The following is a 14,087-nucleotide window of genomic DNA, read 5'->3' as shown; positions in this document are numbered from 1 at the left end:
GGATAATTTTTGAACTCCAAGCTAGAGATTTCTCCTGTGACAAGGTCCGGGAGGTGCACATTATTTCTTTGCAGTCTGGTCAAGCCCTGGCATGGGCATTTCCACTCTGGGAACGAAACGACCCAGTGCTTGATGACCTCCTCGGTTTCTTGGAACAGTTCAAGAGGGTCTTTGAAGAGCCTGGGAAATTCACGTCAGCAGCTTCTGAGCTCCTTAAGATTGAAGCAGGGGACACGGACCCTGGGCAATTATGCCATACAATTCCGCACCTTGACTTCTGAATTAAGTTGGAACAACAAGTCTTGTTGCAGCCTTCTGGCAGGGGTTGGCCCTCCCCCCAAATCAAAGATGAGATGGCAGGACGAGACCTCCCTGCTGCATTGGATGACCTCATTGGCCTCTGTAACATGGTGGATATCTGGTTCCAGGAGAAGGCCTGTCGCTGAGGGTGCATAGTTATCAGCGAGTCCACATACCTCCAGTCTGAGGGACAGCCCGCCTCCCAATCCTGAGGAATCCATGCAGGTAGACTGCTCCCCTCTCTCAGTTCAGGAGAAGCAGATGTGTTGGACTTTGAATTTATGCCTCTATTGTGGTGCACAAGGACTCTACGCACTTAAATGTGCTAACAAGTTGGGATCCTCAAGCCCAGTTCTGGTTAGGGGTGCTGCACTGGGTCTACCCCCTGGGACTCCTCAAACCCAATTCCTAGTTGCAGTAGTGCTTGAGATAGATCAAGGAGAGAAAAGTATCAAGGCTTTCTTGGATTCTGGAGCAGGCGGGAACTTCATAGTGAAGGTCTTGTCTGGCATTTCAGAATTCCTACCCAGGATTTGCCTATTCTGGTCTCCTTAGATTATGGGAATATTCAAGGACATCTCAAAACCCAGATGGTTCCACTACGCCTGAACATAGGGGATCATAGGAAGGACATCGTTCTTTACATCCTTCAGACATCTGTGAAACCTATCTTGGGATTACCATGATTACAGAAACATAACCTGACTTTAGACCTGGAATAACGTTGTTTGGACTCCGTGACCATCAACGGTATTCTTGATGAGTTGGCTCAAACCAGTGGGGTTCAGGCAAAGGCATACCTTGAACAGCAAGTTAAAACTGTCCTCCTCATAGAGAGAACAAGGATGCTGTGGATCTTTCTTTGGGATGGAGGCGTCTTCTGGAAAGGACTTGCTCGCTCTCGGCTTCCAAGACCCAGGCCATGGACTTGAGAAGTACTGAAGGAACTTCTCCAGCCTCTTATTTAGAGCTCCATGTCTGAAGAAGCAGACCTGGGAGCATGGTCCAGGATACCTCTGACTCCAAGAAGGCCCACAGTCCCAAGCACCATTCATGGAAGTCTGTTAGCTGCTGTATTGTTCTGTTGCTCCTGAACAAATTTCATTGCCTATTTCCCCAGAAATTCAGATCTGGACTGGGGAGGGGAGGCCCTATGAGGCAGGGGTACTGTCATGGGCACCGCTGTGTGACTCACCTCCTGCTTCCAGGGGCACCAGGAGTGGGTCCCTCGGTCCTAGCTTGCCTTGTCTCCAGATCCAGCCTTGCCTACCTTATTTCAGGGTCTAGCCTTGCTTGGCCTGTCTCCAGCTCTGGCCTTGTCTCCGGTCCAAGCTTGCCTTGCCTCTCTTCAGTACCTGTCTTACCAAGTTCTTTGCCTAGTGCCGTGCCTGGCCCAGGTGACTCGCTTGCCGTTGGCTGGAACCCAGCAGCGGCCCAAGAGCTCATCTTTCTTGAGTTCATCACAATCATTTTGTACTGTTTGTTTGATTTGCAAAACAAGTCAATACGCAAATCTTTTCAGATATATAGAGACACAACTGGAAAATGTTCATTCTTTGGTCTTCAATTTCACTCCTTAGAATGGGACACACCTCATTTCTCTGGTGATGATGTCCAAAGTACAGTTCTTACTGGAAACTTCTTCCACATGAGGCAGGTTGCAAATAAAATAGCCTGTGACGTAACCTCAATGTACCAAATTTCAGATAGATTTCTGATCATACTACGTGCACATGCCTGGGATTCCTCAGATTCCTCCTGGAATTTAGGCCCACTTTGGACTGGTAAGCTGGGTTCCTGACTTCCACCCCCCCCCCCCCCTCCCCCAGGACTTTTTGTTTTATTTATTTATTTAATGATTTATATTTATTCTGTTTCCATTAAAACACACCAAGAGATTTTACAACAGATAAAATATGGAATGCAAATCCCTAAATCCAACACAAAGAAATTACAAATTACTAACAGATCACCTAAACTCAAATTAAACAGTAATAAACTGCTAACCATGCAGATTCATACAAAGCAGCTCATTATTATGGAAAATGAATAATGCAACTTCTTGTAAACCTCACAAGTTGTGTTATTCATGAAGAGTTAACACCACTTCAAGAGGTGCAGACACTGCAGAATACTGCAATTTGTCTTTTGGCTCATAAACACCATTTTGACTATGTTTATTTATTTATTTGTTACATTTGTATCCCACATTTTCCCACATATTTGCAGGCTCAATGTGGCTTACGCCCAGTGGTGTGCTGGAGCGGGCTCTCACAGGCTTGCGAGAGCCATTTGTTAAGTTTTTAAGAATTTTGGGAGCCGGTTGTTAAAGTAGGCCTCCCCATGGCAACTTTAACAACTGACTCCCAAAACGTGGGCTTGGGCCCCCTCCTGAATTCTCTTTTACTTTGCTGGCAGTGATGCTGGCCCCACTAGCGAAGTAAATAGACTGCTGCTGCTCCCCTGCTCCTTGTTTCTGACTCTGAGCATCAGGCTGAGACTTTTCATGCAAACGCAAGAAGGTTCCATCATGCTGCTCAGAGCCAGAAACAAGCAGCAGAGAATAGTGGCAGTCCATTTATTGGCTGGTGGGTCTTGGCAAAGGTATGCCTAGTGTGCCCGCACAAGGGAGGGGAGAGGGAGGCATGTATTTCCCCCCCCCCCCCAAAAAAAAAAAAAAATTTCAGGGCCGGCTATGCCCGGAGAGAGAGCCCGTTGTTAAAAATTTACCAGCACACCCCTGCTTACGCCTCTATATTATCACTTTCATTGGTTGCCAGTACAATTTCAAATTTTCTTCAAGATCTTGGTTCTAACTCACAGGGCCTATTTTGAGAGGGTACCCCCTACTCCGTTGCAGTTAGTTATTCCCTATATTCTAGGCCAATCTTTGTGTTCAAGAATTAGAACTCAACTGGCAGTGCCCTCAGAGGCTAGGGCCCACTTAGAGTCCATGACAGCGGGTGCTTTTTTTATTTAGCACTGGTGTTATGGAATGCTCTGCCACAAATATTGTGGGAAGAGGCATCTCTGCAAACATCTAAGGCCCATTATTTTACTTTATTATATGGCTCTTCCTCAAGTCCCTATTTTATGAAGAGGTAAAGGGGCTCATTTTCAAAACAAAAAAAATGTCCAAAAAAATATAAGGTGGCAGAAGGATGTTTTTTCTATCAAAAACGTCCAAGATACAATTTTTGACACCCTGATTTTTACACGTTTTTCTCCACAGTTCATCTAAATTTTGAAGGGAGCATGATGGGGTGTGTTTTGGGCAGAACATGGGCAGCCTCAAAAGACATTTTTTTTTTCTGCAGTAATGGAACAAAATGAAAACTTCTAGGGCCAAAATGAAGACGTTTTGGCTAGGCCTGTTTCAATCATGACTAAGTGACCAAAAGGTGCCCAAAAGGACCACTGGAGAGATTAAGCCATAACCCCCTTACTCTCCCAGTAGCCACTGACTCCCTCCCAGCCCTCTAAGATGCGACAGTGACAGTACAAACCAGGCTGTATGACAGCTTCACATATGATGGCCATTCCTATTAGAAACAAAACAAAAAGCACCAAGGGCCTTATAAAACGGGGAATAAAGCCTTTAATCATATACGTTGAAGAAACAATACTTAAATGGACCCCATCAACGTATATGATTAAAGACTTTATTTCCCCTGTTTTTGAAGGCCCTTGGTGCTTTTTGTTTTGTTTCCTGGCTTTTTTGTGCTTTGCTCTCTCTCTCTCTCTCTCTCTTATGGCCATTCCTATTAGAGCAGCAAGCTGGTCCCAGGAGTAGTCTAGTGATCAGTGCAGTGCATTGTAGAGAAGGGGACCCAGGCCCATATCCCACTCTAACTGGTACACCTGTGGTGGAATGTGTGAGTCCTCCAAAATTGTACCTACACATAGGTGACACCTGCAAGCTTGAGACCTATTGTAGTGGTGTACAGTGAGATACAGTAGGTTTTTTTTTTTTTTTTTTTGCTGTTCCTGGAGGGCTCACCATTCAATATAAGGGGGTTATGATGAGAAGTGTACCTGGGACCTTTTATGTGAAGTCCACTGCAGTGTCCTCTAGGCTGCCCCACTACTCTGCTGGGATGTCTGTGAGGCCATTCTAGTAAGAATGATGGGTCCCAGACATCCCAATGGCTGGTTTTGGGGTATTTTTATCTTGGACGTTTTATTTTCCAAAATAGTCCCAACAGAACTATCTCTAAGGGTGACCATCGCCATTTTGAACCTGGAGCTAGATGAGGTGGGAGTATAGAAACGTGATGGCAGATAAGGGCCAAATGGCCCATTCAGTCTGCCCCTGGACTTCTCCCGTTTCTTGCCACTGGACCACCAGACCCTACCTCCAAGCAAGTCCTGGGGTGGTGGGAGGGGGTTGCTGACAAGTGGGAGGGGCTTTCACTTGAGGGAGAGGTTTGCCAGTGTGATTGGGGATCAGCGGAAGGGAAGATCTGAGTAGGGTTAAAGCACGGTCATCATACCTGATTTATACTTACTACCTCCTCTTGAGGTGGTGGTAGGTACAGTCATGCTTTTGGCACTGATAAGAACTAGCACCTACTAGATATTGCCACCAGCCACACTTCCAACCCACCCATGTCATGGTAGTTCCCTACCCCTTTCTGCGTTAAGCAGCTAACAGCTGAATGCACACCTGTGTTAGTTGCTCAATGTTGGCCGGGACCCGAATTAGATGATCTGTCAAACCCACCTCTCTGGTTCCAATCCTCTGCCATATGCCCCTCCCATCTGACCCCCTCAGGAACCTCCCCCAGATCTGGTCCACCCAACTGAGGAAACCCCCTTTTTGATCCCCCAACTCAGGAACCCTCCCTGAATTGAACCCCCCTCCCCATATTTCCTCCCACTCACTCCTACCTCCAAGAAGCCTCAGGACTTACCTTGGGGTCATCCAGGGTGGTCTAGTGGGAGGGGGCAGAAGCAGGTCCCTTTCCCCTCCTGCCCTGTCTGACTCTGGGTGCAAGATGGTGCCCATTTATTCCCGTTGTGATGTTATGCACAGTTTCTGTTTTATTTATTAAAGTGTGTATGTTTATTGATATCATTTCTTGTTGACTGTCTAAACATAAACATATTATTCCCAGTTGCTTAATTTTGGTTCTCTTGCTTGTTCTTGCAATATGGGTATACCCTTGTTGTATGATTTATTTGTAGACACAGGATGTCATTCAGTGTTTTTGGAATTCTCTTAGCTATTTTGGCAGATGCAGTGATAGGCTGTTTCATATGAATTGTAACAAACCCATTATGCCCAACCTTGGTTCTAACAAACAGAGGGTTCCTTTTACTAAGGTGTGCTGAAAAATGCCCTGCGCTGTTGTAGGCACATGCATTGGACGCACGGAGGTCTATTTTTCAGTGCACCTGCCAAAAAAAGGCCTTTTTTTTGGCCGAAAATGGACTTGCTGCAAAATAAAAATTGGTGCATGTACATTTTGGGCCTGAGACCTTACTGCCACCCATTGACTTAGTGGTAAGGTTTCACGTGTTAACTAAGGCGGTAATTGTCGGCACTCGTACACTGCCGATTACCACCAGTTAGCACTACGTGGTAGAAAATAAAAAAAATAATTTCCGCCGTGCATATCGGATGTGCGTAAAAAATTGAATTACCGCCTGGGGTACATGGTAGCCGGGCAGTAGTTCAAAATTGATGTGCGCAGGTGCCTACGCACCTTAGTAAAAAGGACCCCAGAAGGCTGTTCTTGTATGGGACTTATTTCAGCCATCATAGTGCCCCTCCCTCTGCCTATCTGTAAAACTAAATTCATGCTGTTGTGCCCTGTCCAGAGATGCCATCTTAACCCATTCCAGGAAGGAGACTTTTTCGCCAGACCTGGTTTTAGTCTTGCATTCTGAAGCAGTGTGGTAGCTGTAATCCCTGATCTGACCCACTGAAATCAGTGTTTTATGTCCTATAATGCACCAGGATGGAGCTGTGAGAAATCCAGGACTGGTCTAAAATATCATTTCTGGAATTGGGTAACTCAGCCGCTCTGCTAGCTAGGGTCATCCTGAAGAAAATGCTTACAACCATAGCAAGAGACTGTGTAAAAGACAGCCCACTCATTTCATTTCATTGATTTCCAATTCACCAATCATCACTATATATCTAGGAGGTTTACAATCACAAATACACTTCACACCACGTTATTTAATCAGCATGAGAGAGAATGCCATTAAAACCGACATATCACAGAGTTACCAAGTTATCTAGTTCCAGGAGGGAGGTTTTAGGCTAGTTGTGGATTTCTGGCAACTTTACCCTGGTGCATTACAGAATCTGCAGCACTGATGTCAATGGGTAGGATAAAGGACTACAAATCCCATACTGCATTGGGGGTGTGAGTTTAAAAACAGGACTGGCCAAAAAGTCTCTCTTCTGTGACCAGATAACTTGACAGCTTTGACATCGATTCATGTTTCCAGAGCGTCCAAGTTACCCATTTCCAGGAGGGAGATTTTAGGCCAGTCCTGGATTTTTAAGACAACCCCATCTTAATACATTATAGGAACTGCAGCACTGATTTCAATAGGAGCAGGGTAGGACTACAAATTCCATACTGCTTTGAGATGTTCAGAATCAGGAGAGGGAGATTTTAGGCCAGGCCTGGATTTTTAGGACAACCCCATTTTAATACATTATAGGACCTGCAGCACTGATTTCTATAAGAGCAGGGAGGGACTACAAATTCCATACTGCTTTGAGATGTTCAGAATCAGGACTGGCCAGAAAGTCTCCCTCCTGGAATTAGGCGACTTGGCTGCTCTGTGTTTCATCTCCATTTCCCCTTCCCTTGCCCTCCTTCTACAAATCGTGGAAATCATGGAGGTTCAAGGCTGTAGTAGTCTGAAGCTGACTCTGCAGTGTGACCCTTAATGGCAGTATCAGGAGGTCATTAACACACCAGCAACTAGGTTAGATTGCACCAAACATGTGATGTGGCTCAGCTGGTTGCAGCAGTAGCCGAATGCTCCACTTTACGTACACTTCATAATACCGTGGTGCAATTCATGTTATATTCGGTAGGGATGAAATGTCATTTGTTAATAGTGCATAGTCTTTGCCATGAGGGCATGCTCTTTTTAAAGAGTGTTCACTCCTTCACAATAGTGCATGCATGTGCACTCTTCTAGAAGACTACACACTCTTTAAAAAGAGCATGCCCTCATGGCACAGAGTGCATATTGATGACATTTGTTCCAGAAAAGGGGGTGGGGAGGGGCAAACAGATGAAAATATTTTGGCTGCTCATCCCTAATTGGTCAGGATTGCCAAACTTGTTCTTATTTTCAAGGACAGGCCAATCCAGCACAACTTTTATATTCTTCCTCTCTTTTAACATCTATGGGTTTGTGGTGCGCCGTGCTCCCCTTGCTAAGGCAAATCAGAACTATTATTCTGGGTGGAGGGATCCCCTCCCTTATCCTTCACTGAATGGGGGTGGAATCTATTTTCCCCAGAGTCTTTGGGGTTTTCTTCACTTTTACTTAAAACAAATCTCTCCAGTTTCAGATGCAGAGCTTCCAAATTACCCAGTTCCAGGAAGGAGACTTTTTGACCAGTCCTTAGAACCTACTTAAGTACATAAGTAATGCCATACTGGGAAAAGACCAAGGGTCTATCGAGCCCAGCATCTTGTCCACGACAGCGGCCAATCCAGGCCAAGGGCACCTGGCAAGCTTCCCAAACGTACAAACATTCTATACATGTTATTCCTGGGATTTTGGATTTTTCCAAGTCCGTTTAGTAGCGGTTTATGGACTTGTCCTTTAGGAAACCGTCCAACCCCTTTTTAAACTCTGCTAAGCTAACCGCCTTCACCACATTTTCCAGCAATGAATGCCAGAGTTTAATTACACGTTGGGTGAAGAAAAATTTTCTCCGATGTTTTAAATTTACTACACTGTAGTTTCATCGCATGCCCCCTAGTCCTAGTATTTTTGGAAAGCGTGAACAGACGCTTCACATCCACCTGTTCCACTCCACTCATTATTTTATATACCTCTATCATGTCTCCCCCTCAGCCGTCTCTTCTCCAAGCTGAATAGCCCTAGCCTCCTTAGTCTTTCTTCATAGGGAAGTCGTCCCATCCCCACTATCATTTTAGTCGCCCTTCGCTGCACCTTTTCCAATTCTACTATATGTGAGATTTGTGGCTCCTCATTCTACCCATTGAATATAATGTATCAAGATGGGGTTGTCCTAAATCCAAGAATGGGTAAATTAACATCTTTGCAACAACAACTTCAGTAGAAATAAACCTAACACGAGAAACATTTTTTTTTAAGACGACATCTCTGCATCCTCTGTCTTGTGTGATTTGCAAGCCACACTCTTTCACCATCCCTTTTGCTTTTCACCAGTACGATTTCCTATTGAATGGGCTGCATGGATTACTTTGTAGAGCAGCCTAACATCCAAAGCTCTATGCTGCTGCCTGCACATCCAAACTCAGCTTTCCTTGGGTTAGCTGGCTAACTTCTCTCTTTGGTGGCTGGACCAGAATGGCACATTACCAGCAACCGGAACATTAACTACAGCAGGTGGCGGCAGGCTCCCAGATCCCTTTATAGGAGCAAAATATTTGAAAATAGGATTATTTCCTCTCTTAGAAGAAATTAAGTCCCAAACAGTGGACCTTTCCATTCCATTTCTAGTCCATTTTGTCAAACATACAGAAAAATAAGAGGAGAAGCTTAAATTGCACATTACCCTTCATGCTCTCAAAAATCAGGGAGAGCCATCCTCTGAGTATGTGGTTGCTCCTATGTCCAATACCAATTACATTGTGTGCTCTCCCCCCCCCCCCCCCCCCCCCCGCACCTCATTACTACGGAAGAGAGGGAAAAATAATGTGCATTCAGTTCATTAGTGTGCCTTAAAAAATTCAGTGCACACTAATTTATGAACTAAGTACATGCTAAAGTTAATTAGTGCACATCAGTGGCGTAGCCACAGGTGGGCCAGGGCCCACCCACTTTGGACTCAGGCCCACCCAAAATTGTGACAGTCTTGCTGTGGCTGGTGGGGATCCCCAAACCTTGCCAGCTGAAGATTTTCTCTCCTTGGCACCAGCGCTCTTCCAAATGTCAGCCAACGGCACTTGCCTGGAGACGGCCCTTCTGCACATGCTCAGTTTTCGCACATGCATAAGCACTGAGCATGCACGACAAGCCGGTAGCAGCATCAGTTGGAGGCAAGTGCTGCCAGCTGCCTCGAGGAGGAGGAGGAGGAAATCTTCAGGAAGCAGAGTTTGGGGATCCCCACCTGCTCAAGTATTTAATATTTGGGGTCTGTGGGCAGGGAAGGGTGGAGAGAGGAGCAAACCAGAGGGGGATTGGGGGGATGTGAATTCCATGCCCACCCACCTTGGGCTCAGGCCCACCCAAATTTGACCATCTGGCTACGCCCCTGGCGCACATTACAATGCTAAAGCATGTTCAAAAAACTTTCTATTAAAAAAGAATGAGTGAAAGAAACCTGAGGAAAAAAACCAAAATTGTGAAAAATGTGTCAAAAAAACCCCCCCAAACATTAACTGAAGTTTTTGCCTTAGCACATCCCTAAAATACCATCTAATATGTCCCCTCTCATTTCTGCTTCTGTTGTACCACTCTGCCCTCACAGGGCTGTTCCTAGTACATTCCATTTTCACACTTCCCAGGGGGAGCACTTACTTGGAGCAAACCATTTACCCTCTCAAAACCTGTCTTTTCTTAAAGGGACAGCAGCTTTACGGGCCCTTTTAAAAAGGTACACTAAGCCCTAAATGCAGGCTTAGCACACCAAAAAAGGCTTACCGCACAATGCACTAAAGCATCTTGCAGTAATTTCCCTTTTTATGAATCAGGTCTAAACTATTTTAAACATTTTTTTGAGGGGGCATGTTATGGGCAGGAAGTAGGCGTTCATATTATCATGCTAATTGGTTAATACAGGGTTAAGGCAGGAGCACTTAGGAGGCGGTAAGTGCTCCCACGTTATCTGCAGTTGCCACATACTAATGGGTCCTTTTACAAAGGTACGCTAGTGTTTTTAGCATGTGCATTAAATATGCATGCACTAAATGCTAGAGATGCCCATATGGGTATCTCTTAGCATTGAGCATGCTTAATCATTAGCAGTGCTAAAAACACTAGCGCGCCTTTATAAAAGACACTTTGAATGACATTAGTGCACAACCTGCAAATATTTTAAAAAGGAAAAATTTCTACCTACCGCTGTGGTAAAAATAGGCTGTTTGTGGGAAAATCCCACATTTAGATGCGCCAAACCCAGATTTAGTAAAAGGGCCCCTTAGTAAGCTTTCCACAAGTCCAGTTGTATGCAACTGTGTAAATTTCCATGAGTGAAGCAACCCGCCTCTTTAAAAAAAGGGTGTGCATGGGAGGGGGAGGGGGAACTTATTATGCAATAAAAAAAAAACTGCCCAAGGATATTACATACAGGAAATCAGACAACAAAAAGTCTCAATTTGTTAAACCAAGTTTTTTTTTTTATTGAAAGAGTAATGCAAATTTCTTCATATTGCTTTGATGAAATGACAAACAGCTGCAGACAATATGCTTTTCTCTTACAACCCCCCACCCCAATCCTTTTCAACAAATGGAAATGCATAAGGTAAAAATAAAGCATTTTTTCATGTGTACCTTTAAGCAAAAATAAATTGCAATATATACACAAAAAGCTAAAATAAAGCAGCTTGAAACAAGAGTTTCAAATCAATACATTAGATAATAATTACAGATGGTCAATAAATACCCAATTTCAATTTTTTTTTTTTTATAGGCAATTTTTTTTTTACATGAAACATATCTACACGATTTTGTGCCCTGGAGGGAAAAAAAATTCTTTAATTTAGATATTTCCCCTTCCCCTCCCCCAACTTTTGGCACAAATAAATGAATAAATTAGATGCAGAAAATTATAAACTGTAGGAGGCTGATCTTTCATTCACCTCAAATTAAATAGAAAGCTGTGCAGAGAAAGCAAGGAATGTTGTGAAGGAAATAAGCCTCTTCACTGGTGCCAATATACACAGAAAACACTACTAGGCGTTCCCCGACATTCCCCCAATGAAGGATGAGCTATTAATCTAGTCGGATTATCTGCATTGAAGAAAAACAAATCCCCTATTTGTCAGTAGTATGCAGGCCGCGGCTTTTCATCTACCCTGCTGGACATTTTGGGGTTTTTGCTTTTTTCTGTTAGTTATGCCCATGGTGAAACCATGACTTTAAATTTCTGCTCTCTGGTGGCACCTTTTGTCTAGTTTTAAATTTTGTGTAAACTTAACAAATGAAGAAAAAAAAGCTTGGCCAGAACAGCGACACTAAATGATTATATATTTTTAAATATCGTAAACAGTCTGACAGTGTATGCATACTATTGTATGTCTTCTTTGTCTTCTGTCACTAAAGCAGCTGGTAAAGCCAATGTCAGCACAGATGGACAATCATTCGCTCACAGATTCACAACGTGAATGTAGTTTTCCTGCTTACATTTTCTAGGGCAAGGAGATCATATTAGTGATGAAAGAAGGGAACCAATTCAGCTCCTGGAGCCTGGGAGGGGGGGGGGGGGGAGCTGCTCCTATACACCCCTAATGATGCCTATGACCTGGAATGGTACTTTCTTAAGGGCCTGGAGTACTAATGAGCTATAAACAAATAATGCCTATCAACTCTTGGGAACAGTGTTTTACCGCTTAAGGATTTGGTCAACTGGAAGATGAACAAGTCAATCCTGTGGCTATGTGCCCAAGACAGGAGCTCTTGAATGTGCCTGTAAATGCATGTCCACTATATATAAAATGATTACCGCTGAATGAGATAGACACACATTTAATTTCTTGTTATACGAGTCAAACTCGTACACACACAGTACGACTGCCCCAATCTGACGACCCCTACTTGACTGTTTGTACATTTGTCCATTAGATTGTAAGCTCTTTGAGCAGGGACTGTCCTTCTATGTTAAATTCTACAGCGCTACGTAACCCTAGTAGCGCTTTAGAAATGTCAAATAGTAGTAGTAGTAGTAGTTCCCAAGAGTTGAAAAAGTATTTCTTTATATTCTACTTTATTTCATATATGCGGAGCAAACACGACATCATATGATGTCCTTTGGAAAAGCACACAAATCTTCTGCTCAAGGGTGTAATCTACATCTGCAAAATGAGGATGGCCGTTTTACGCTCAGTGAGAACAACTCTCCCTTACCAAAAGCAGAGAACAGTGATTTAACCTTTAATGGCAGCCCAAATTAGGCATACACCTACCTCCTCAAAACTGTGGCTTCTTCCTACCACATGTACAAAAGCAGGGCTTGTGAGGTAGGCAGAGCCTGACATACTACTACTACTACTATTTAACATTTCTAGAGCGCTACAAAGTGTACGCAGCGCTGTACAAACACAGAAGAAAGACAGTCCCTGTTCAAAGAGCTTACAATCTAATAGACAAAAAGTAAAGCATTTAAATTTAAAATATTTAAGCAGTCAAGCACAAGAGAACAGTCACAGAAGGACTGAAGATATTGAAGGGTGGTCAGTGTGATTAGGTGTAACTCTGGTTGGAGTAGTGGGAGAAGGTGATAGAAGAATAGAAATGGGTGAGGTAAAGTAATGAGTGGGTTGATAGGACATGTCACTCTAGGGGTGGGTGGGTAGAGGGGTAGGGTGGGCGGGATTAAGTCTAAAGCAGGAGAAGGTATTCTCTGCAGCCTATCTGTGAGATGGAAAATGCTCTCTGAAGCTGCTGCTATAAGTTGTTAGTTTTCTGTCCCTGAAAGAGATCCAAGCCACACTGTCAGTGGGGAGGGTGAGGGGAGGAAATGGCAGTGCTTGATGAAAAAGAGAGCTCATGGACATATATGATCAGGTGATATAGGAAAAAGAGGTATGCATGCAAATTACACCTAGCTTTTGCAAACACAACAACATATCATGGCTGCATCCTTTATATATATGAAATAAAGACGGGACACTGGGAAGACGGGTGCTTTGCTCCCAATGTTGGGCGAGTGAACCCCCTTCCCAATCTCTTCTGAACCACTGACTGCATACTACTGAACACGAGGGGGGGGGGGGGGGGGGGGGGGGGGGGGAGTAAAATTCCATTCCAGTATGTATGACTTTACATGTGTGACGAACTAGACTCATGTGGGTAACACGCTGGCATGAAGACATCTCCCCCATAGCTCCTGAACTGTCAGCCTTCCGACACTGCAGAACATACATTTTCAGACTTATTTACAGCAAGTTAGATCTTGCATCTGTTATACAAACCAGGCCGACATGCAACTGTAGCACTGGTATAGGCACTTATGTATACCACTATAATACATAACCATGCCCGATCACTAGTAATTTGTCAAAAAGGTGCACCATAGCACGCACTTAATTTCTGTTGCTCAATTGAATTGCTAGATTGGACGATAGCACTTTGGGGGAAAACATTATCGGCCCATCAAAAAAACAGCAGATTTTTATACATACAGAAAACCCAAATACAGCACGTCATTAGTTGCACTAGCTGTCTAACTTCTGAGAATGCTAGCTAATTTATTATGGTTTTCTATTTTCATAATAAATCTTTCGGTACATAAAGAACAAACTTGAGCAGAACAGATTCTGTTCTTCATGTCTGAATAACCGTTTTGCTATCTCTAACCACTTGTTTTCCCATCAAGAGCCTACTGCGCTAGTCTTATAACTGACCAATACCCTGCTAGAACCTTCCCAGGCCAG

The sequence above is a fragment of the Microcaecilia unicolor genome, chromosome 1, assembly GCF_901765095.1.
Source record: "Microcaecilia unicolor chromosome 1, aMicUni1.1, whole genome shotgun sequence".
NCBI lineage: Eukaryota > Metazoa > Chordata > Amphibia > Gymnophiona > Siphonopidae > Microcaecilia > Microcaecilia unicolor.
The sequence above is the reverse complement of the archived record's forward strand: the minus strand, read 5'-3'. Positions refer to the sequence as shown.